The following is a 24,563-nucleotide window of genomic DNA, read 5'->3' as shown; positions in this document are numbered from 1 at the left end:
TGAGCCCCTTGGCGGAGCCTAATGAACTCGTCCTCCTTCCTCTCCTGGACTAGAGGAGGGAAAAACTTTGCATTAAATTCTCGGATGAAGTTCACCCAAGTCCTCGGCGTCTGCTCCCGTTCCCATTTCTGCCTAATTACGTTCCACCAGGAACGGGCTGCCCCCTCAAGCTGAAACACGGCAAAAGTCACTTGCCGTTCGTCAGGGTAGTGTAGGGCTGCAAATATATCCACCATCTTTTCAAGCCATCTTTCGGCAACGTCTGGGTCGGGTCCCCCAACAAACTTTGGCGGAGCGAACTTTTGGAATCGTTCGAGAGCTCTGTCTTCGCTCTCGTTATGGTTACCAGGGTTTCCAGGGTTAGGGTTTGGGTTTTGGCCCTGCTGTTGCACTACTTGTGCTAGTAAGTTTGTCATTTGCTGCATAGCAGCAGCTATTTGCACACTAGGGTTTACTTGCGGTTCCAGATTGGGTCCAGTAGAGGTTTCCCCCGTACCCCTAACCGGTGTGGGTTGCCTACCCCTGCGTCCACGGCCTCGACCACTTCGGGTGCCTTCCATCAATCTAAGTCAATCTAGGTCATAAAAAATATACTGTTAAAGGGCACCTAACCCTTCCTTCCGTAACACCAGACAGGAACAATGAAACAGGAATAAGTAACTCAAACAATTACCGCGAAGAGCATTTAAACACATAACACGTATACATAGATCACATAACCAGGTTAAGCAATTATACGGAACAGTCAGTCAAGTACATACGAAGTCATTCCACGAAACAAAAGGGTCTTCCAAAAGTACTATAGACACCTAGGTCCCAAGTACAAAAGAACTCACGAAAAGCTTTCCCCCTTCTAGGGCTTCGTCCAAATATTTATATCTTAATCAAGGTCGATCACGCTTAACCACACCCGAACAAACCACACGAAGTTCCATAGAATCGCCTTTCTAGTTCACCAAATCCTTTCTAACCTAGGCCCTCATATCTTTCGTATCCGGGCGCAAGAATCTCGTCTAAGATAATTCACATCTCGAGCCGGCCGGTCCCAAGAGTAAACCATCCTTATTAAAGATTCCTACCCGACATACATACCTAGCTTCCTCGAGTCCCATGATAATGATTCGTACATTTATCACATGCCCGGTTCATAACTTATGCTCAAACGAGCACTTAAACATATTCATGAAATTAGGACCACAACACCACTTGGCCCAGTCTCACTTCGCGCAGAGACCACGCGACGTGGCTCTGATACCACCTGTGACAGCCCCACCTTCCCCTAAGGCGAACCAAAGGGGTTAGCGGACTGCCTGCCCAGCTCTCGCCAGGACTAACGGTTAAGTTTACGTCGATCTATTACGTTTCGGAACTTACCATTGCGCGCAAACAATTCAAAATCACAAAAATAATAAAAAACGAAAATCGAAGCCGAAATTTATCCAAACCACGGCCAAGCATATATGTACATTGGAAATCAACATTTACAAGCCAAACGGCCTACCAAAATATCCATCTAGTTCATACAAGTGCAATTAGGCCAATACAAGCCATCCATTAAAGAAGTACATATTCGGTTTGCCTATCAAAAGGAAATGAACCCGTTACACATTAGGGTTTCATTTCAAGAGCTATACAAAAGACATTTACAAGCTCAATTTGGCAAATGACTATCCAATCCATTCACAAAAGTAGTTATATCCCTGTAAGGAAAACAAATAACACGGAATGAGCTAAAGCCCAGTGGTATACTACTACATTAGCAACCAAAGTCACATAAGCATAACCAATCACTTAAAGTACACCATAAGCAATGGAGTAAAATGGTAAAAGGATACAGTCGACTCTCAAGAGCCCATTTCCACACTTGCAATCTTGATCCAACCTCATTGACTCTCCGTCAATATTACAAGTACCAAACCGTAGACCACCCTTTACTTCCACTTCCTTCCACCCAACATACCCCAACCGGGCCCGCACTCCATTTCAGTAGCTTTTGGTAATACTCGAGTATACCGGAACCAAGGGTCTCATTACCAGAAGGTTCCCCAGTACAGTCCCCGTGGCATGACAATTTTCACGACCAAGCCCTTGCCGGCTCGATCCAATTGACTACCAAACGGGGTTGAGCTCAGTGATACAGTAAAGCCGTTGGACAATCGTCCCAAACGACACCAATTCAGTTTCCATACATGGAATTCAGTATCTCATATAACAAATGCAGTATTTCAGTAAAACGGTAAATAGCTATAAAGGAAATTACAAGGGGTGAGGGCGGTCAAGTACACCCCCACCTCAATCATTTCCAATAACCAAATAAGCCTTCAAGGCAACAATTCACATAGCACGAAGTCACATTGTAACAAATAAGTGAGTAGTATACTCACCAAGCAAGTAAATGGTGTTTCATGCACCACGATCACCAAGACGTCGTGAGCTACCGTCACGCCCTAGAACATGTAACACATATAATAAGACTCCACACCGAGCCATAAACAACACCAATTCACAACCCCAATAGGGTTTTATAAACATATACAAGCATGATAGCAAACCAGAAATTAAGAGAGGGCTTTAACTTAAGCCTTGATAAGAAAACCGGATTTGACCTCATAATGCGGTAATGGCACAACTCTCACTACAATTATCGGATGGGGGTGTAAGACCCACCATTTCGAAGCCAAGAAACAGAGCTACAACAATGTAGAAGGTCACTCAATCCAGTTCCTAACACAACTAGGTCAAATATGCAAAATACTATACCAGAATCACCAAAACAGGTTTGCAAAACACAGAAAACTGTAATCGGTATATCTCAGTTCATACAAGTCCAAATGCCGAAATTCCAAAGGCATAAGTTAGCTAAGACATCCAGCTACATTTCATCAGAAGACACCAACTCCAAAATCCAAACCAATTCCACTCAAAATGGCCAATTACTATCGCAGTTTTCGCATTCTGATCAAAGCAGAACAGCTACAGTAATTTCGTCATATATCACTCTACACTAATCCAAATGACCTGAAATTTTACAGACACCTCAAACACATCAATACCTACAACTTTCATGTTTTGAGCAAAGTCTAATTCGGCCTCTAACCCTATGATCTAAAATCGGACAGAATTGGGGATTTTCAAACCCTAACTTTTCACAATGCACTCCAAATCCAAAATTAGTTGTATTTATCCACATTTCACACCCACTAGAGTCATTATAGGCCATTGCCAATCATCATAATCAACCACACCATCATAATCCAATTAAACCAGAAAAATCATCAATAAAATAAAAACTTCACCAAATCACTTCAAACCAAGATAAAAACCAGAAATTTCAGCACTCTAATCACTAATAAGCATAACATAAGCATCATTAGGTGTAGTAGGGTGTTTCAAGCCTCACTTACCAAGAAACAAGAGAGATGAAGATGTTGAACACCTTAGCTCTTCAAACAAACTTCACCAAACAACTTACTAGCACTAGAAGGAAGGATTTTATGGAGTGAAATCTAGTCTAAGCTTTTGTTTATGGAAGATTGAAGCTTATGGAAGCTTGAAAGTTGGAGAAATTCCTTTCTTCTTTGCAAGGAGAGGGCCGGCCATAAGAGGTAAGAAAATGGTGATTTTTGTGCATTTTTTTTATATTTAATCCTTTGGTCAAAAAAGTCAAAAATGTGAATAGTATTTCTTAAAGTCCACCCAATCATATTGTGACACTTGTCACACTCATTAATGCATTCTTATCTTTCTTTTTCCCTCTCACATCAATCACTTCACACATTCTACTTATCTCTTAACACCCGATAAATTTTACACAGTATCCGAAACTTAACCTTATTGGCCGAATTTTTCCGAACTTTTCGCACTAGTGGGTCCCACATCCACTATTTACTCTTAATTTTCTAAAATTTCACCAATGCTAGAAAAATCATCTTAAAACTATAATTGCTCATAAAATCCACCCAGATAATATTTCTAAGCCAGAAACGCAAAAATTATGCAATTAAGGGAACTAAAATCCTAGGAAAATGATTAGGGTTTTACGGGTTCTCACATCACACATAATTGTAAATGACGTAAAAATGAGTGGAATGCATGCCATGTGAAAATGTGAGTTTGTGTGAAGTGAGAAAAGTAATAAAAATAATAGGATGTAAGTGGAGGTGTGCAAATGTATTTACAAGGTAAGGTGAGTAAAGAATGATGATGTGAAAATAACATAAAGTGCATGTGTGCGAGTGATATGGTATAAAGTGTGAGTAGTTAAGTGAAAACGTCCAAAAGTAGTGTGAAGTGAGAATGTGGAAAAAAGGATAGAATATAAAGTAGAATCGTTTCCCTTATCGAAAGGGGACACTCAGGCAAATGTACCCTATAACTAGCATGAGATGAAAAAAACCTAAAATGAGGGGAAAAGGGATTTGAGGAGCATGCCAAATGATAAAAACTAAGAAAAATGCATGAAATGTAGTGAACATGCAATTATGCACTAATGAAAAGGAAATCCCTAAGGGTCTAGCGTTGGACTAGCCCTTTCTATGAATTCTTACTAGCGTTGGACTAGTGGAAACGTACATTCATCCATCACATTCATTCATGGCTATGGAAAGCAAGTAGACATGTCAATCACCTATAAACACATAGCACATAACACTTAGCATGCTCGACTAGATGCAAGAACCTAATTAAAGCAAGTAACACATAACACATAGGCATGCAAATCACGCAAGGCAAATGAAGTAAAGGAACCCCTAACTATTACACTTGGGGAGGCCCTATTACAATCTAAGGGAAAATGAATTAAATAATTAAAATAAATACCTAACTATTACAAATTTGGCATTCAAGTGCCTTTCAAATAATCAAATTGAATTAAAATAAATGTACAAAACCCATAAAGTAAATAAATAAATAAATGAAATGAATAAAAACATCCAAAAGGCATACAATCAAGCATGTAAAGGCACATAAGGCACATAGAGTCAAATAAAGTAAGAAATAAGGGATTAGGGTGTACCTCCCTTGAATTGGCACTCCTAATGAGGAGAAATTATTTATTTGCCCTCCAAAATAATAAAAAAGGTCAAGGCATCATTTTAATCAAAAGATAATCATGAAATTGAATCAATTAAATCATATAGACAACCCACATTCAAAAAGTCAAAAGAATACAAGACTTGATTGCAAACATTAACAAAGTTTTGGGGTCACAATTAAAGAGAAATAAAGTTTAGGGACCCAATGGCAATTAAATTAAGGACCTAATCGAAAGAAACTGAAAGTTTTGAGGGCCACAGTAGAGTTAAAGGAAAATACAGGGACTGATCTGCAAAATAGTTTTCTGGTTTCTTAATGGATCAAACCATTGGGCCATTTTTCTTATTTGCTTGGGCCAAAACCTTCCAAGCCCAACCGAAAACCCAAGGTAAGAGAAGTAGGGCAGTCTGCTATTTTGGCCCAAAGATTAACCAACAAAACCGGTGGGCTTCTACCCCTTGGCCCAAACCAGAAAAAACAAACAAAATAAACTAAAACAACTTTCTTAAACCCAAACACAAAATAACCTCTTAGCCCAAACACTTATTTCATTAAACCCAACAAGATAAACAAATCAACAAAATTATTAAGCCACAAATATGACCCACAAATCAAGAATTAATCTATCCAAAAAATCACATAACATGTGCAATCAGAGGATTAAACTCAAAAGGGTAAAATTAATTCAATTTTCCCAGATTTTGGGCCTCGGTGAACTAGAGGGAGACTTGAGGGATCAAAGTGTAACTTTCAGAGAGTTATTTCATACAAAGCTACGGAGAACTTCACTCATGCGATTTTTACAGCTAAACACTCTTTCTGCAACTTTTCTCATGCTTTTGAACTTCAACAAATTAGCAGGGCAGATTCACAAACTTCCCAAACCAAAACCCAAGCCCAAACCATTACCAAACTCATCATTTCAAGATTCTATCATACATGCGGGAGGATGGCAGAACCAGAAATGATGAGGATTTCATGCAAACCCAGAATTCAAACCAAGCTTTATGCTAAGAAGGGTTCAACAGCTAGGGAGGCTTTCTACAATAATTTTTCTGCTGCAAATTTTTATCCAAACTCAACTAAAATGCCTTAAAGCTCTGCCGAAACTTCAAAACAAATCCACAAGATAAGGGCCTAAGATTCCAACCATAATCTTGCAATCAAGAAACAAACAAAAAAAAAAAACTCAACATTCACAGAAAACATCTCCCAGGTTCTCGGATGGGGCAAATGGACAGATTTTATTCAAAAGGGCAGAAATGAACAACAATGGCAAAGCTGCAAACATGTTCTACTAAAGGGAATCTGATACGAATCAAATCATTCATATGCAAAAACCACGAGCAAAGTGTAGAATTCTTTTGGAAAAACCCATACGAAGCCACGAGGGAACTTTCTTTTGAACAACAAATACTCTTCGCAATTCTGATGTAAAAAAATCTCATGCGGAGCTTCAAACAAGACCAACTAATCTATCATCCAAACACCACCGAACATTTCAATTAGCAAAAATGAACCCAGAGTTATTGTCTAAAAACACAAACTTGCATGAATCACGCCTTGCGGCCAAACAGAGACAAACGAATAGAAGACTAGTAGTAAATAAAGCTTCGAACTGCAAATCTAAATCAATAAACCAGAAATTCATGCCAACCAAGACTTCTTGTGACTAAGCAAAGCACCAAAAATTTTCAAACGTAAAGAAAGGAATTGGATGATTTAGCCGTTTTCTTCACACGAAGATGCAGACCAGTTATCTTTCAATTAGAATTTCCAATCAGGCATTTCATCGAACAGGTTGTAGGCATCAAAATCCTACCAGATTTTTGCTTAAATTGAAGCATAACTAACCCAGAAATTTATCAGCAGCCCAAGAAAATTTAACCCAATCAAATCATAAGGAACGGATACTTCAAATTCAGAAACATAGCCACGAGTAAAGTCACGGCAGACATGCTTCACAAGCTTGAAAAGGACTGAAACTTAAGGAGGAAACTTACAGTGCTTTCAATTTCTGAGGTTGAATCGAATCTGAATGGTGGCGGCGCTGGTGGTGACATTTCCCTGGCAGCGGCAGACAGTTGAGGTGATGGGAAATCTGGCAGTGATGATTGGAAAAAATTCCTTTTGGATGAAGCCGAAGCCCCCATTTCCCTTCGTGCCTTCACCAAAACCCCAGCCGCCCCTCAATCTTGCTTCATCAGCCGTTCCATAGTCCTCTCAAACCTCGCGGCCCTCAACTCTCTCGGCCCTTCTCTGTTTTTCACCACCGAAGCTCTCTTTTCTTTTTCGGTTCTTGCAGACCCAGCCCCCTATTCCTTCCTTTGCCCAGTTTTCTTTTCCCTTTCCAGTCCGTCCGCCTGTCCCTTTTCCTTTTTCTTTTTCCAGCTCCTCCACCGCAAGCTCTCTCTCGGTTCCTCTTGTTTTTTTCTTGTCCGAAACTCCTATTCTCAGCCCCCTCCTTCGCTCTTCTTTTTTTCTATTTTTTTCGCTCTATGCCCAATCCTTTCCTCTGATTTCCCTCTTTTCTCCCTCCTTGTTGCACCACTCTCACCAAACGAAGCTCCCCCAAAAACCTAGCCGCCACTCCATTTTCCCCCTCTTTTTTCTGTCCGCCGCTCTCTTTTTCCTTCATAGCCTCCTCAGCCGTCATCCCTTTGGTTTTCCTTTTCTCTCTGTTTTCCCCACCGTAAGCCTTGGTTGCCCTTTTCTTTTCTGTTTTTTTCTTTTCTGCCCCCCTTCTCGGTCAATGGACCCCCCCTCTCCGGTTTCTTTCTTTTGCTCTTCAGAAGACCTCTCCTGATGCTTGCGGCACTTTGGCCTCTTAAAGGCCCTTCCAAAGACTAAACCTAATATCAAGGGCCAAGATCTCAAACCCCAAAATAGGCTTATGTGTCTTATTCTTTGTCCTTTGATTGACTTTTTTCCTTTTTCTTTTTTTTTCTTTTTTTCTTTTTTTTCTTTTTTTAGTATAAGGACCAAAATAAACAATAAAAATAAAATAAAATAAACTAGAATAAAATAAAGTAAAAGAAAAAAAAATAAAAATAAAAATAAATAAATAAACTAAAAAGCCTAACAATTGAACACATAAATCTAAACTTAAATCAATTAAATAAACAGAGTTGAAAATCAAAAATTTGGTGTCTACAATAACATTTATATATTTGGGAGTACTTGAACAATTACAATCTTCTTCACTGTCTGAGCTTGATATATCATCATAATAATTGTCTTCAGAACTTTGATCTTTTTCATTTATTAATAGATTTATTAATTTATTTTTAATTTCTTCTTCGTTTGCACAGATTTCTGTAATTTTTCCCTTAATTTACATATGTTTGCTTTATGACCTATTTTTCCACATTTATAACAAACAATTTTCTTTTTAATAAATTTTTTCTTCTTAGTTGGTTCATTTTCCTTAGGTTTTTTATATCTTATTTTCTTAGAATATTTTTTAACTTTCTTTTTGTATGCTGATGGTGATTTAATTCTTTTAATTCCAAATGCATCACAGAATAATCCTACTTCTTTTCTTTTTGATCCATATTTTATTTGTAATCTTAATTCTGAACATAACATTAATCCTTCCTTTTTTACAAAAGCAAATAATTGTCCAAAAATAATATTTTCAAATGAAATTACATCTGTTCCCATTTCTTTTTGTAAATTATCCATTATTCTTTGTGAAAATAAATTTGATAATCCAGTTATGAATCTTTCTTTCCAGAATGAAGCATTACAATCTGGTCTTCTTAATACATTGGTTAAAAACATATCTTTATACCATCTAAAGTCTGATAATGTTGGACATCTTAAATTTGTTAAAAAAGTTTTATTAGAATTTAATTCTTCTTTTGGATTTCCTATAAAATACATAACTATTGTTACTATTAAAAATTCTGCAGCATCCGACTGTATTTGGATATTTCCTTGATCATCTTCAATTTCTTGTGTATGATCTAATATTGATAGTTTATCTTGTAATGTTAAAGCATTATCCCACCAATTTTTTAATTGTCCAGTAAATCCTGAAACTAATAATGTTGCAATATTTCTCTCTTGAATATTTTTAATTTTATAGGCTAATCTAGCCATTCCCATTTCTTGCAAATTATTTAATACTTCATATTCAGCTTTGCCATCTATATTCCATTCATATATTGAATCTCCATCATATTTAGTAGTTCTAAATTTCGATCTTTCTTCATATTGAATATCTGGAGGACTTGGTCTAGGATAATAATTTTTTGACCTTATCATTTTCCAATTATTTCTGTTTCTATTATAGTTTTTTCTTTTTATTCTATTTATCTGATTTCCTTCTGTTTCTTCAAATTGGTTTTCTATGGGTAAAATCATATCTTCTTCTTCTGTTCCTGATTCAGCTGATTTTTCAGATTCTTCTATTTCGTCAGTTGAGTTTTCTTCTATTATTTTATCTAATGTATTTATTTTTGGAGTTGAAGGTTTAGATTCTGTGGTTAAGTTTTGTAGAGCTTGGGATATTTTATTTAATAAATTATCTGTATTATTTATTTTTTGATTATTAATATTTTGTACTAATTCTTGTTCTTTTTCTCTTGTTAGGCTTCTTGGCTTAAAATGAGGTGTTGAAATATCATTTGGGAATTTTAATTCTGGTTTCTTTATTGTATCTATCTTAGTATTTAATACTTCCATATGTTGAGATATTGTATGAAGGATTTGATTTGTATAATTATTTTGTTGATAAACTTTTTTAAGATCTTCTAAATTTATTGAATTATTCATACTTGATTCTGCTTCTCTTCCCTTTTTAAAAGGTGAGGCTATAATTTCTCCCTGTCCTATGTTAATTTTTACTTCTTGTAATGGGGGGTGTATTGATGTTAATATTTGATCGTCTTTTAATTTCCATTTTTTATATAAATTAGTTTGAACATTTATTTGTGGTGTATTATAAACATCATTTATTCCTATTTTTGAAATATAAAATGATAACCAGGTAAAGAAAGGAAAATCAAATTTTCTCTTTTCTAATTCTTCTTTCCATTCTAATATTAATTTTTCTTTATATTCTGATTCTAATTGAAAAAACCAAATTCTCTTTTCTGTGTTTTCTTCATCTTCAAAATCTTCTTTTAAATATTTATGATTTATTTTATATGATTTACTTATAACATTTATTTCTCCTTTCATTTGTGAATGAGTTGGGGAATATTCTGATTGATTTTGATTTATAACTTCTGGTATAGGTGTTTTATATTTAAAATTTGAGGTGCTTTCCATAGGAAAATTAACTTCAGTTGACTCATAATTTGAACGTCTAGCTGGTAACCATGAATATGATGATTCTGGTCTTTCTCTTAATGATGAAAATCTTATTAAAGTACTTCCATCTGATTTTTCTATAATATCTTCTGCCGTAGTTTGTTCTATATTTCTTGCTATTTGTGGATTTTTAATTTCAAATTCACTTGGTATAGTTATTTCATTCCACTTTAGTCTTTCTGGAGTATAAGTTGTAGGTTTATCTGCATCTACTTGTAATAAAGTTGTGTCTTCTTTAAGAGTTGGAGTCATTATAAATTTAGGATTTAAATGTGAAGATAAAGGTCTGTAATATATTCTATATATTATTGCAAAATTCTTTGTATGCTTTTCAAATTCATTTCCTTGTAGATAAATATCTAATATGACTGAATTCAGGATATGTGGATCTGTTAAGTCTATCGAAAAATTTGGAGCACAGTTAAAATATATTGGTCCATTACAAACATTTGTTTGAATCATAGATAGTAAAGAAGTTTTATATCTTTTGAGTCTAGTATCTCTTAATGCCAAATATATTGGAGCATCGACTCCTAAATGGAATAAAGGTTTTACTGCAATTTGTATCAAACCTATATGAATATATCGATATTCTTTACTTAAATATTTTTGAATTGTACTATGATTTAATAGTTGAATAGATTGATATTCTTTTTGAATAGATATTGTTTCTTCAAGTGTTTTTACTGATAAAGCAGTTTTAAAATCTAATGGTCCAATTCTATAAATATGTTCTATTTTTTCTTCTGGAATAGTCCAATCTGAATTATTTATAGGCATATGATATTCATGACTTTGTACTACATTATCTTTCTTTGAATTAGATCCTATTTTTAATTGTCTAAGAAATGCAGCCATGTCTAATATTTAATTAAAATTTTACTTAACCGGGAACAACCGAGCACTAAGCCTGGAACATCCTATCCTGGACTTACCAACGGTCTTACAAGGCATCAAGTCTTACCAACGCTTTCAGTAAAAGTTTAATGAAATATATAAACATAAATGCATGAACTAGCCAATTTAAATAGAAACTTAATTCAATAAAGAAAATGTAAAAACAAAGTTTAAATATGCGTATGCAAATAAAAGGGTGTGGCTCTGATACCACTTCTACCCAGGCAATATAAACTTGTAATAAGCATAAAGATTTGGACTTACAATAAAACTTTGAGTTGCGTACGGAAGCTTTGTTGAATGCAGAAATCTTTGAACTTTCTTATTAAAATTCTGCTTGGAGAATGCTATACAATAGCTTGAATACAAGAGTGGTTGAGAGTAGTTGGGAGTAGGTAAGAGTAGGTGAGAGTATTTGAGAGGTTTTAATACAAAGAGTTTTTTGCTCTGATAGTTTTCGCCGATGCCTTCATTCTGAAATCTTGATTCAATTTATAGAGGCTCGGGACTTGTCATTTGCATTTCATTTCTTCTTCATTTGAGTTTCATTTGCCTTTTCTCTTTATGGCCGACATCTTTTTCAAAAGTCATTTGGATCTTGTCCGCATGGTCCTCCGAATGGATCAAAAGTAGATTTGGATGATTCTGCTGACTCGTCAATTTTGTTGGCTTCATCTTTCTTATCCTGCTTTTGTAAATAGTCCAAATATTCTTTGAGTAGCCTTGGATCTTGCATCATATTTTTCATCAAAAAGTCATTTGAAGTTGCCTCGGATACCATCTCGGTATCTTTTTCTTTCTTTATTGGAGTAGTGGTTGGAGTTGGTGAAGACTTTGTTGTAGTGGGTACAAAAGTTGTTGGAGTAGATGTTGGTTTGGTCCATTTGAGTTTATCTCCGGTAGTTAGGAATCTGATAACATTTACTTGATCTCCGAATTCTTGGTTGAATCCTGTCGACCATTTAACTTTGAATTCTCTAACTAATGACATTGGAAGTGGTTTTTCAAGCTCTTGATGAATTTTGAAACTCCAGCAAAATATCCATGGGACTTTGAACTCCATATGGAATAAAATTGGTCTTGTATATTCTTCCCCCTTTGCTCTTTTTAGATACGTTTGAAATCCCATAAGCATATTTGGAGGTAGTATCTCTAGTTGTGGTCCAAACCATTTCCACCAGTGATTGAACCAAATTGGAAATTCTCTGTTGCAGTTTTCTGTGAAGAACCATGAATGATTGAATGGTCTAAAAAGGAAGGCACGATACCATACCATTTTGTAATCTTGATAAGTGAATCCATCTGGAATGAACCTTACTGAAAAGGATTTTTTAGAATAAAGAGAAGTCCATTCATTTGGAGAACAAACTTTCTTTATTATGCATTTTGAGTGGCTAATTATATTTGGATTTTTTCTGTCTGGTATTGGGAATATTTCTACAGATTGAGTATCTATAAGAATTAATTCATAATAATCTAAATTTTTTGAGGGATCATCTGGTTGCCAAAAACACTTTGGAGGAAAGATTTTTTGGGTAATTTGGTTGAGTGTAGAATATAAAGGTACTTCTTGAAATCTGGTTAGAGTAATGTGTTGGGTAAATGGTTTTGTAAAATAGGTATTTTCTGTGGATTTTTCTGGGGATTTTGGTAATTGTTGAAGTGGTCTAATTTGAGAGGAAGTTGGAGTACAAGCAGCTTGACTATAAGTCAGTGCTGGAAAGTCCGATAAAAGTTGGAATCTATTTTGAGTAACAGGAGTAAGACTCATCTCATAATCCTGAGGAGTTTTTGGCCTGGAATTCCCTGCTTTTGAATCCATATTCCTGCAATATTAATAAACAATATCTTTAAGTTGGTTAGATAATTGCTTATTTTGTTCTCTGTGATATTGAATAAATTCCTCACTTCTCTCAATTCTTTTCATAACTTTGATTCGAATAGTATTTCTCTGAATCTCTCTTTGAATAAGAAAGGCTCTTTTTTGAGGAGTGATAGTAGTGTAAGGGCTTTTCCGAATGTATATGGTGTCATATTTAGGAATCTGATGGGTTGGAATACTTTGTCTGCCATAACTGGTTTGGGCAAAATATTGATATCCTCTGGATTGGATATATTTTTCTTTGTTTTGAAGTTTGAGAGAATCTCTTTGAGCTCTCAAATAATTGGTATATTCTCGTTCTTCTCGTTGAGCCATCAATTCACGATCCATGTCCTTGTAGAAATTCTCTAGTAAGAAAATCTGATAAAGAATTATTTTCTCCTTTAATAAATTCAATTTCGAAATCGAATACAGATAGAATAGCTTGCCATCTTGCAAATATTTGTTTTGAAACTATATTTTGAACATCTTTTTGTAAAATTTCTTTTGCAGATTTACAATCTATTCTAATCAAAAATTTTTTGTTATATAAATCATCTTGAAATTTTGATATGCATAAAACTATAGATAAAATTTCTTTTTTAATTGTTGAATAATTCTTTTGAGGGTCAGACCATGTTCCTGAATGAAATCTAACTAATTCTTCTTTTGAATTGTCTATTCTTTGTTTTAATATACCTCCATATCCTAATTCTGATGCATCTGTTTCGACTATCATGAATGCTTTAGAATGAGGTAAACATAAACATGGTAATGATTTAATTTTTTCTTTTAAATATTTTATTTTTTGAGTATGTTCCTCTGTCCAAGGTTTTGGATTTTTCTTTAATCTACTGAATAATATGGAACATTCTTGTCTTAATTTAGGAAAGAAATCTGCTATGTAATTTAAACATCCTAAAAATCTTTGTAATTGATTTTTATCTTTTATTTCATCTGGAAATTTAGTAGCAAATTCTAAAGCTCTATTAATTGGTTTTATTGTTCCTTGAAATATATCATGTCCTAAAAATCTTACTTTTGTTTGAAATAATTTCATTTTTGGTTCAGTCACTGGTGGAAATGGTTTGGACCACAACCAGAGATACTACCTCCAAATGTGCTTATGGGATTTCAAACGTATCTAAAAAGAGCAAAGGGGGAAGAATATACAAGACCAATTTTATTCCATATGGAGTTCAAAGTCCCATGGATATTTTGCTGGAGTTTCAAAATTCATCAAGAGCTTGAAAAACCACTTCCAATGTCATTAGTTAGAGAATTCAAAGTTAAATGGTCGACAGGATTCAACCAAGAATTCGGAGATCAAGTAAATGTTATCAGATTCCTAACTACCGGAGATAAACTCAAATGGACCAAACCAACATCTACTCCAACAACTTTTGTACCCACTACAACAAAGTCTTCACCAACTCCAACCACTACTCCAATAAAGAAAGAAAAAGATACCGAGATGGTATCCGAGACAACTTCAAATGACTTTTTGATGAAAAAGATGATGCAAGATCCAAGGCTACTCAAAGAATATTTGGACTATTTACAAAAGCAGGATAAGAAAGATGAAGCCAAAAAAATTGACGAGTCAGCAGAATCATCCGAATCTACTTTTGATCCATTCGGAGGACCATGCGGACAAGATCCAAATGACTTTTGAAAAAGATGTCGGCCACAAAGAGAAAAGGCAAATGAAACTCAAATGAAGAAGAAATGAAATGCAAATGACAAGTCCCGAGCCTCTATAAATTGAATCAAGATTTCAGAATGAAGGCATCGGCGAAAACTGTCAGAGCAAAAAACTCTTTGTATTAAAACCTCTCAACTACTCTCACCTACTTTTACCTACTCCCAACTACTCTCAACCACTCTTGTATTCAAGCTATTGTATAGCATTCTCCAAGCAGAATTTTAATAAGAAAGTTCAAAGATTTATGCATTCAACAAAGCTTCCGTACGCAACTCAAAGTTTTATTGTAAGTCCAAATCTTTATGCTTATTACAAGTTTATATTGCCTGGGTAGAAGTGGTATCAGAGCCACACCCTTTTATTTGCATACGCATATTTAAACTTTGTTTTTACATTTTCTTTATTGAATTAAGTTTCTATTTAAATTGGCTAGTTTATGCATTTATGTTTACATATTTCATTAAATTTTTACTGAAAGCGTTGGTAAGACTTGATGCCTTGTAAGACCGTTGGTAAGTCCAGGATAGGATGTTCCAGGCTTAGTGCTCGGTTGTTCCCGGTTGAGTAAAATTTTAATTAAATATTAGACATGGCTGCATTTCTTAGACAATTAAAAATAGGATCTAATTCAAAGAAAGATAATGTAGTACAAAGTCATGAATATCATATGCCTATAAATAATTCAGATTGGATTATTCCAGAAGAAAAAATAGAACATATTTATAGAATTGGACCATTAGATTTTAAAACTGCTTTATCAGTAAAAACATATGAAGAAACAATATCTATTCAAGAAGAATATCAATCTATTCAACTATTAAATCATAGTACAATTCAAAAATATTTAAGTAAAGAATATCGATATATTCATATAGGTTTGATACAAATTGCAGTAAAACCTTTATTCCATTTAGGAGTCGATGCTCCAATATATCTGGCATTAAGAGATACTAGACTCAAAAGATATAAAACTTCTTTACTATCTATGATTCAAACAAATGTTTGTAATGGACCAATATATTTTAACTGTGCTCCAAATTTTTCGATAGACTTAACAGATCCACATATCCTAAATTCAGTCATATTAGATATTCATCTACAAGGAAATGAATTTGAAAAGCATACAAAGAATTTTGCAATAATATATAGAATATATTACAGACCTTTATCTTCACATTTAAATCCTAAATTTATAATGACTCCAACTCTTAAAGAAGAAACAACTTTATTACAAGTAGATGCAGATAAACCTACAACTTATACTCCAAAAAGACTAAAGTGGAATGAAATAACTATACCAAGTGAATTTGAAATTAAAAATCCACAAATAGCAAGAAATATAGAACAAACTACGGCAGAAGATATTATAGAAAAATCAGATGGAAGTACTTTAATAAGATTTTCATCATTAAGAGAAAGACCAGAATCATCATATTCATGGTTACCAGCTAGACGTTCAAATTATGAGTCAACTGAAGTTAATTTTCCTATGGAAAGCACCTCAAATTTTAAATATAAAACACCTATACCAGAAGTTATAAATCAAAATCAATCAGAATATTCCCCAACTCATTCACAAATGAAAGGAGAAATAAATGTTATAAGTAAACCATATAAAATAAATCATAAATATTTAAAAGAAGATTTTGAAGATGAAGAAAACACAGAAAAGAGAATTTGGTTTTTTCAATTAGAATCAGAATATAAAGAAAAATTAATATTAGAATGGAAAGAAGAATTAGAAAAGAGAAAATTTGATTTTCCTTTCTTTACCTGGTTATCATTTTATATTTCAAAAATAGGAATAAATGATGTTTATAATACACTACAAAAAAATGTTCAAACTAATTTATATAAAAAATGGAAATTAAAAGACGATCAAATATTAACATCAATACACCCCCCATTACAAGAAGTAAAAATTAACATAGGACAGGGAGAAATTATAGCCTCACCTTTTAAAAGGGGAAGAGAAGCAGAATCAAGTATGAATAATTCAATAAATTTAGAAGATCTTAAAAAAGTTTATCAACAAAATAATTATACAAATCAAATCCTTCATACAATATCTCAACATATGGAAGTATTAAATACTAAGATAGATACAATAAAGAAACCAGAATTAAAATTTCCAAATGATATCTCAGCACCTCATTTTAAGCCAAGAAGCCTAACAAGAGAAAAAGAACAAGAATTAGTACAAAATATTAATAATCAAAAAATAAATAATACAGATAATTTATTAAATAAAATATCCCAAGCTCTACAAAACTTAACCACATAATCTAAACCTTCAACTCCAAAAATAAATACATTAGATAAAATAATAGAAGAAAACTCAACTGACGAAATAGAAGAATCTGAAAAATCAGCTGAATCAGGAACAGAAGAAGAAGATATGATTTTACCCATAGAAAACCAATTTGAAGAAACAGAAGGAAATCAGATAAATAGAATAAAAAGAAAAAACTATAATAGCAACAGAAATAATTGGAAAATGATAAGCTCAAAAAATTATTATCCTAGACCAAGTCCTCCAGATATTCAATATGAAGAAAGATTGAAATTTAGAACTACTAAATATGATGGAGATTCAATATATGAATGGAATATAGATGGCAAAGCTGAATATGAAGTATTAAATAATTTGCAAGAAATGGGAATGGCTAGATTAGCCTATAAAATTAAAAATATTCAAGAGAGAAATATTGCAACATTATTAGTTTCAGGATTTACTGGACAATTAAAAAATTGGTGGGATAATGCTTTAACATTACAAGATAAACTATCAATATTAGATCATACACAAGAAATTGAAGATGATCAAGGAAATATCCAAATACAGTCGGATGCTGCAGAATTTTTAATAGTAACAATAGTTATGTATTTTATAGGAAATCCAAAAGAAGAATTAAATTCTAATAAAACTTTTTTAACAAATTTAAGATGTCCAACATTATCAGACTTTAGATGGTATAAAGATATGTTTTTAACCAATGTATTAAGAAAACCAGATTGTAATGCTTCACTCTGGAAAGAAAGATTCATAACTGAATTACCAAGTTTATTTTCACAAAGAATAATGGATAATTTACAAAAAGAGATGGGAACAGATGTAATTTCATTTGAAAATATTACCTTTGGACAATTATTTGCTTTTGTAAAAAAGGAAGGATTAATGTTATGTTCAGAATTAAGATTACAAATAAAATATGGATCAAAAAGAAAAGAAGTAGGATCATTCTGTGATGCATTTGGAATTAAAAGAATTAAATCACCATCAGCATACAAAAAGAAAGTTAAAAAATATTCTAAGAAAATAAGATATAAAAAACCTAAGGAAAATGAACCAACTAAGAAGAAAAAATTTATTAAAAAGAAAATTGTTTGTTATAAATGTGGAAAAATAGGTCATAAAGCAAACAGATGTAAATTAAGGGAAAAAATTACAGAAATCTGTGCAAACGAAGAAGAAATTAAAAATAAATTAATAAATCTATTAATAAATGAAAAAGATCAAAGTTCTGAAGACAATTATTATGATGATATATCAAGGTCAAACAGTGAAGAAGATTGTAATTGTTCAAGTACTCCCAAATATATAAATGTTATAACTAAAAAAGAAGATAAAGAATTTTTATTAGACATAATAGAAAAAATAGAAGATCCAATAGCTAAAAAGGAATATTTAGAAAGATTAAAAAGTCTAATCATTCAAGAAGATAAAATGCCAAAAATAATAGAACCTTTTAGTATTTCGAAATTAATAGATAAATATCCAAATATAAATATAATGAAGAAAGAAACTACTAAAGATCTTCAATCAGAAATTAATAATCTAAAGATACAAGTAAAACAATTACAACAAGAAATTATAGAATTAAAAACAAAAGATTTAGAAATAGAAGCAAAAATAGCATTAATAAATAATCAACCCTCAACCTCTAATTCTAAAACAGAAGAAATATCAATATCTGAAAAACCAGTAGAAGAAGCTCAATATTTAAATACTATCGAAAGAATGACATTTCAAAAATGGTTTGCTTTAGTAACCATCACAGTAGAAGATTTCAAAGAAACATTTGTAACTCTAATAGATAGTGGAGCTGATACAAGTTGTATTAAAGAAGGAATAATCCCCACTAAATATTGTGAAAGAACAAATGAAAAACTAATGGCAGCAAATGGAGAAGATTTAAAAGTAAAATATAAATTTACAAAAGGATCAATATGTAATAATGAATATTGTATTAGACATAATTTTATAATTGTAAATAATATAAATCATGACGTAATATTAGGAACACCCTTTTTAATTCAAATATATCCATTTTCAGTAAGTAATGAAGGAATTTCAGTAAATATCATGGGAAAAATTGTTATCTTTAAGTTCTTAACTCCAATAAGACAAAGGGAATTACAAACACTACAAACATCTTCAATATATAAAACAATAAATACTATTACTAAAGTACAACAACAAATAAGCTATATTAAAGAAGAAAAATCTTATTTAAAAATTGAAGAACAATTAAATGATATTAAAATACAAAAAAGAATAGCAGAAATAGAAGAATTATTACATAAGGAAATTTGTGCAGATATTCCTAATGCTTTTTGGGATAGAAAACAACATATGATAGAATTACCCTATGAAAAAGACTTTGATGAAAAGAATATTCCAACAAAAGGAAGGCCAATACAAATGAATTCTGAGTTACTAGAATTTTGTAAGAAGGAAATAAAAATATTAATAGATAAAGGTTTAATAACTCCTTCAAAATCACCTTGGAGCTGTGCTGCATTTTATGTTATGAATCAAGCTGAAAAAGAAAGAGGAATTCCAAGATTAGTAATAAATTATAAACCTTTAAATAAATTTTTACAATGGATTAGATATCCTATTCCTAATAAAAAAGATTTGCTTAACAGATTGTTCAACGCAAAAATATTTTCAAAATTTGATTTAAAATCAGGATATTGGCAAATAATAATAGACCCAAAAGATAGATACAAAACAACATTCACAACACCTTTTGGACATTACGAATGGAAAGTTATGCCTTTTGGATTAAAAAATGCACCATCAGAATTTCAAAATATAATGAATGATATTTTCAATCCTTATAGTTCATTCAGTATAGTGTATATAGATGATGTATTAATATTTTCTGAATCATTAGAACAACATTTTAAACATTTAAATATATTTTTAAAAATAGTCAAGAGAAATGGATTAGTTGTTTCTGCACCAAAAATGAAATTATTTCAAACAAAAGTAAGATTTTTAGGACATGATATATTTCAAGGAACAATAAAACCAATTAATAGAGCTTTAGAATTTGCTACTAAATTTTCAGATGAAATAAAAGATAAAAATCAATTACAAAGATTTTTAGAATGTTTAAATTACATAGCAGATTTCTTTCCTAAATTAAGACAAGAATGTTCCATATTATTCAGTAGATTAAAGAAAAATCCAAAACCTTGGACAGAGGAACATACTCAAAAAATAAAATATTTAAAAGAAAAAATTAAATCATTACCATGTTTATGTTTACCTCATCCTAAAGCATTCATGATAGTCGAAACAGATGCATCAGAATTAGGATATTGAGGTATATTAAAACAAAGAATAGACAATTCAAAAGAAGAATTAGTTAGATTTCATTCAGGAACATGGTCTGACCCTCAAAAGAATTATTCAACAATTAAAAAAGAAATTTTATCTATAGTTTTATGCATATCAAAATTTCAAGATGGTTTATATAACAAAAAATTTTTGATTAGAATAGATTGTAAATCTGCAAAAGAAATTTTACAAAAAGATGTTCAAAATATAGTTTCAAAACAAATATTTGCAAGATGGCAAGCTATTCTATCTGTATTCGATTTCGAAATTGAATTTATTAAAGGAGAAAATAATTCTTTACCAGATTTTCTTACTAGAGAATTTCTACAAGGACATGGATCGTGAATTGATGGCTCAACGAGAAGAACGAGAATATACTAATTATTTGAGAGCTCAAAGAGATTCTCTCAAACTTCAAAACAAAGAAAAAGATATCCAATCCAGAGGATATCAATATTTTGCCCAAACCAGTTATGGCAGACAAAGTATTCCAGCCCATCAGATTCCTAAATATGACACCATATACATTCGGAAAAGCCCTTACACTACTATCACTCCTCAAGAAAGAGCCTTTCTTATTCAAAGAGAAATTCAGAGAAATACTATTCGAATCAAAGTTATGAAAAGAATTGAGAGAAGTGAGGAATTTATTCAATATCACAGAGAATAAAATAAGCAATTATCTAACCAACTTAAAGATATTGTTTATTAATATTGCAGGAATATGGATTCAAAAGCAGGGAATTCCAGGCCAAAGACTCCTCAGGATTATGAGATGAGTCTTACTCCTGTTACTCAAAATAGATTCCAACTTTTATCAGACTTTCCAGCACTGACTTATAGTCAAGCTGCTTGTACTCCAACTTCCTCTCAAATTAGACCACTTCAACAATTACCAAAATCCCCAGAAAAATCCACAGAAAATACCTATTTTACAAAACCATTTACCCAACACATTACTCTAACCAAATTTCAAGAAGTACCTTTATATTCTACACTCAACCAAATTACCCAAAGAATCTTTCCTCCAAAGTGTTTTTGGCAACCAGATGATCCCTCAAAAAATTTAGATTATTATGAATTAATTCTTACAGATACTCAATCTGTAGAAATATTCCCAATACCAGACAGAAAAAATCCAAATATAATTAGCCACTCAAAATGCATAATAAAGAAAGTTTGTTCTCCAAATGAATGGACTTCTCTTTATTCTAAAAAATCCTTTTCAGTAAGGTTCATTCCAGATGGATTCACTTATCAAGATTACAAAATGGTATGGTATCGTGCCTTCCTTTTTAGACCATTCAATCATTCATGATTCTTCACAGAAAACTGCAACAGAGAATTTCCAATTTGGTTCAATCACTGGTGGAAATGGTTTCGACCACAACTAGAGATACTACCTCCAAATGTGCTTATGGGATTTCAAACGTATCTAAAAAGAGCAAAGGGGGAAGAATATACAAGACCAATTTTATTCCATATGGAGTTCAAAGTCCCATGGATATTTTGCTGGAGTTTCAAAATTCATCAAGAGCTTGAAAAATCACTTCCAATGTCATTAGTTAGAGAATTCAAAGTTAAATGATGGACAGGATTCAACCAAGAATTCGGAGATCAAGTAAATGTTATCGGATTCCTAACTACCGGAGATAAACTCAAATGGACCAAACCAACATCTACTCCAACAACTTTTGTACGCACTACAACAAAGTCTTCACCAACTCCAACCACTACTCCAATAAAGAAAGAAAAAGATACCGAGATGGTATCCGAGGCAATTTCAAATGACTTTTTGATGAAAAAGATGATGCAAGATCCAAGGCTACTCAAAGAATATTTGGACTATTTACAAAAGCAGGATAAGAAAGATGAAGCCAACAGAATTGACGAGTCAGCAGAATCATCCGAATCTACTTTTGATCCATTCGGAGGACCATGCGGACAAGATCCAAATGACTTTTGAAAAAGATGTCGGCTATAAAGAGAAAAGGCAAATGAAACTCAAATGAAGAAGAAATGAAATGCAAATGACAAGTCCCGAGCCTCTATAAATTGAATCAAGATTTCAGAATGAAGGCATCGGCGAAAACTATCAGAGCAAAAAACTCTTTGTATTGAAACCTCTCAACTACTCTCACCTACTCTTACCTACTCCCAACTACTCTCAACCACTCTTGTATTCAAGCTATTGTATAGCATTCTCCAAGCAGAATTTTAATAAGAAAGTTCAAAGATTTCTGCATTCAACAAAGCTTCCGTACGCAACTCAAAGTTTTATTGTAAGTCCAAATCTTTATGCTTATTACAAGTTTATATTGCCTGGGTAGAAGTGGTATCAGAGCCACACCCTTTTATTTGCATACGCATATTTAAACTTTGTTTTTACATTTTCTTTATTGAATTAAGTTTCTATTTAAATTGGCTAGTTCATGCATTTATGTTTACATATTTCATTAAATTTTTACTGAAAGCGTTGGTAAGACTTGATGCCTTGTAAGACCGTTGGTAAGTCCAGGATAGGATGTTCCAGGCTTAGTGCTCGGTTGTTCCCGGTTAAGTAAAATTTTAATTAAATATTAGACATGGTTGCATTTCTTAGACAATTAAAAATAGGATCTAATTCAAAGAAAGATAATGTAGTACAAAGTCATGAATATCATATGCCTATAAATAATTCAGATTGGATTATTCCAGAAGAAAAAATAGAACATATTTATAGAATTGGACCATTAGATTTTAAAACTGCTTTATCAGTAAAAACACATGAAGAAACAATATCTATTCAAGAAGAATATCAATCTATTCAACTATTAAATCATAGTACAATTCAAAAATATTTAAGTAAAGAATATCGATATATTCATATAGGTTTGATACAAATTGCAGTAAAACCTTTATTCCATTTAGGAGTCGATGCTCCAATATATCTGGCATTAAGAGATACTAGACTCAAAAGATATAAAACTTCTTTACTATCTATGATTCAAACAAATGTTTGTAATGGACCAATATATTTTAACTGTGCTCCAAATTTTTCGATAGACTTAACAGATCCACATATCCTGAATTCAGTCATATTAGATATTCATCTACAAGGAAATGAATTTGAAAAGCATACAAAGAATTTTGCAATAATATATAGAATATATTACAGACCTTTATCTTCACATTTAAATCCTAAATTTATAATGACTCCAACTCTTAAAGAAGAAACAACTTTATTACAAGTAGATGCAGATAAACCTACAACTTATACTCCAAAAAGATGGAATATCTTTTTATATTCTGATTATATAAACTATCAGTTCATAATAAGATGATTTTTCTATAATTTTTCTAGATGGAATAAAGGTTTTACTACAATTTGTATTTAACCTATATGAATATATCGATATCCTTTACTTAAATATTTTTGAATTGTACTATGATTTAATAATGGAATTGATTGATATTCTTCTTGAATGGATATTGTTTCTTCATGATTTTTAACTGATAATGCTGTTTTGAAATCTAAAGGGCCTATTCTGTATATATGCTCTATTTTTTCTTCTGGAATAGTCCAATCTGAATTTACAGGTATATGATATTCATGACTTTGTACTATATTGTCTTGCTTTGAATTAGATCCTATTTTTAATTGTCTAAGAAATGCAGCCATGTTTGTATATTTAATTAAAGTTTTACCTAATCAGGAACAACTGAGCACTATGCCGGGAACATCCTACCCTGGACTTACCAACGGTCTAACAAGGCATCAAAGTCTTACCAATGATTTCAGTAAAAGTTTAATAAAATATGTAAACATAAATGTATGAATTAGCCAAGTCAAAATAGAAACGTAATTCAAATAAAGAAATAGTAGTTCAAAATCTTAAATATGCATTTGCATGTAAGTCTGTGTGGCTCTGATACCACTTCTACCCAGGCTACTGAATTTATTGAATAGTTCATAAAAATTCAGTATAAAATTGGACTTACAAATAATTAGGAAAGTCTTTGTCAACGGAAGCTTGTAGAAATTGTTGAATCCTTGCTACTTCTTTATTGATGTTTTGAAAAGGTTACAAGAAGCTTGAGTACAAGAGTAGGTAGAGGAAGTTTGGGATTTTGCT

At 32.3% G+C, this 24,563-nt stretch overlaps 1 long non-coding RNA gene across 1 annotated transcript; it reads right to left on the bottom strand.

The window, feature by feature from the left end:
- Nucleotides 1–1,434: 1,434 nt before the first annotated feature.
- LOC140037682 (uncharacterized) lies at nt 1,435–7,818 on the bottom strand. The gene is made up of 3 exons (XR_011841661.1): nt 5,015–7,818; nt 2,385–2,447; nt 1,435–1,700 (listed from the first exon to the last, which is right to left on the bottom strand). It is a non-coding gene; the product is annotated as an uncharacterized lncRNA (long non-coding RNA).
- Between the last annotated feature and the right edge of the window lie 16,745 nt (nt 7,819–24,563).

The sequence above is a fragment of the Coffea arabica genome, chromosome 3c (assembly GCF_036785885.1).
Source record: "Coffea arabica cultivar ET-39 chromosome 3c, Coffea Arabica ET-39 HiFi, whole genome shotgun sequence".
Taxonomy (NCBI): domain Eukaryota; kingdom Viridiplantae; phylum Streptophyta; class Magnoliopsida; order Gentianales; family Rubiaceae; genus Coffea; species Coffea arabica.
This window is presented reverse-complemented; position numbering and strand designations above follow the sequence as displayed.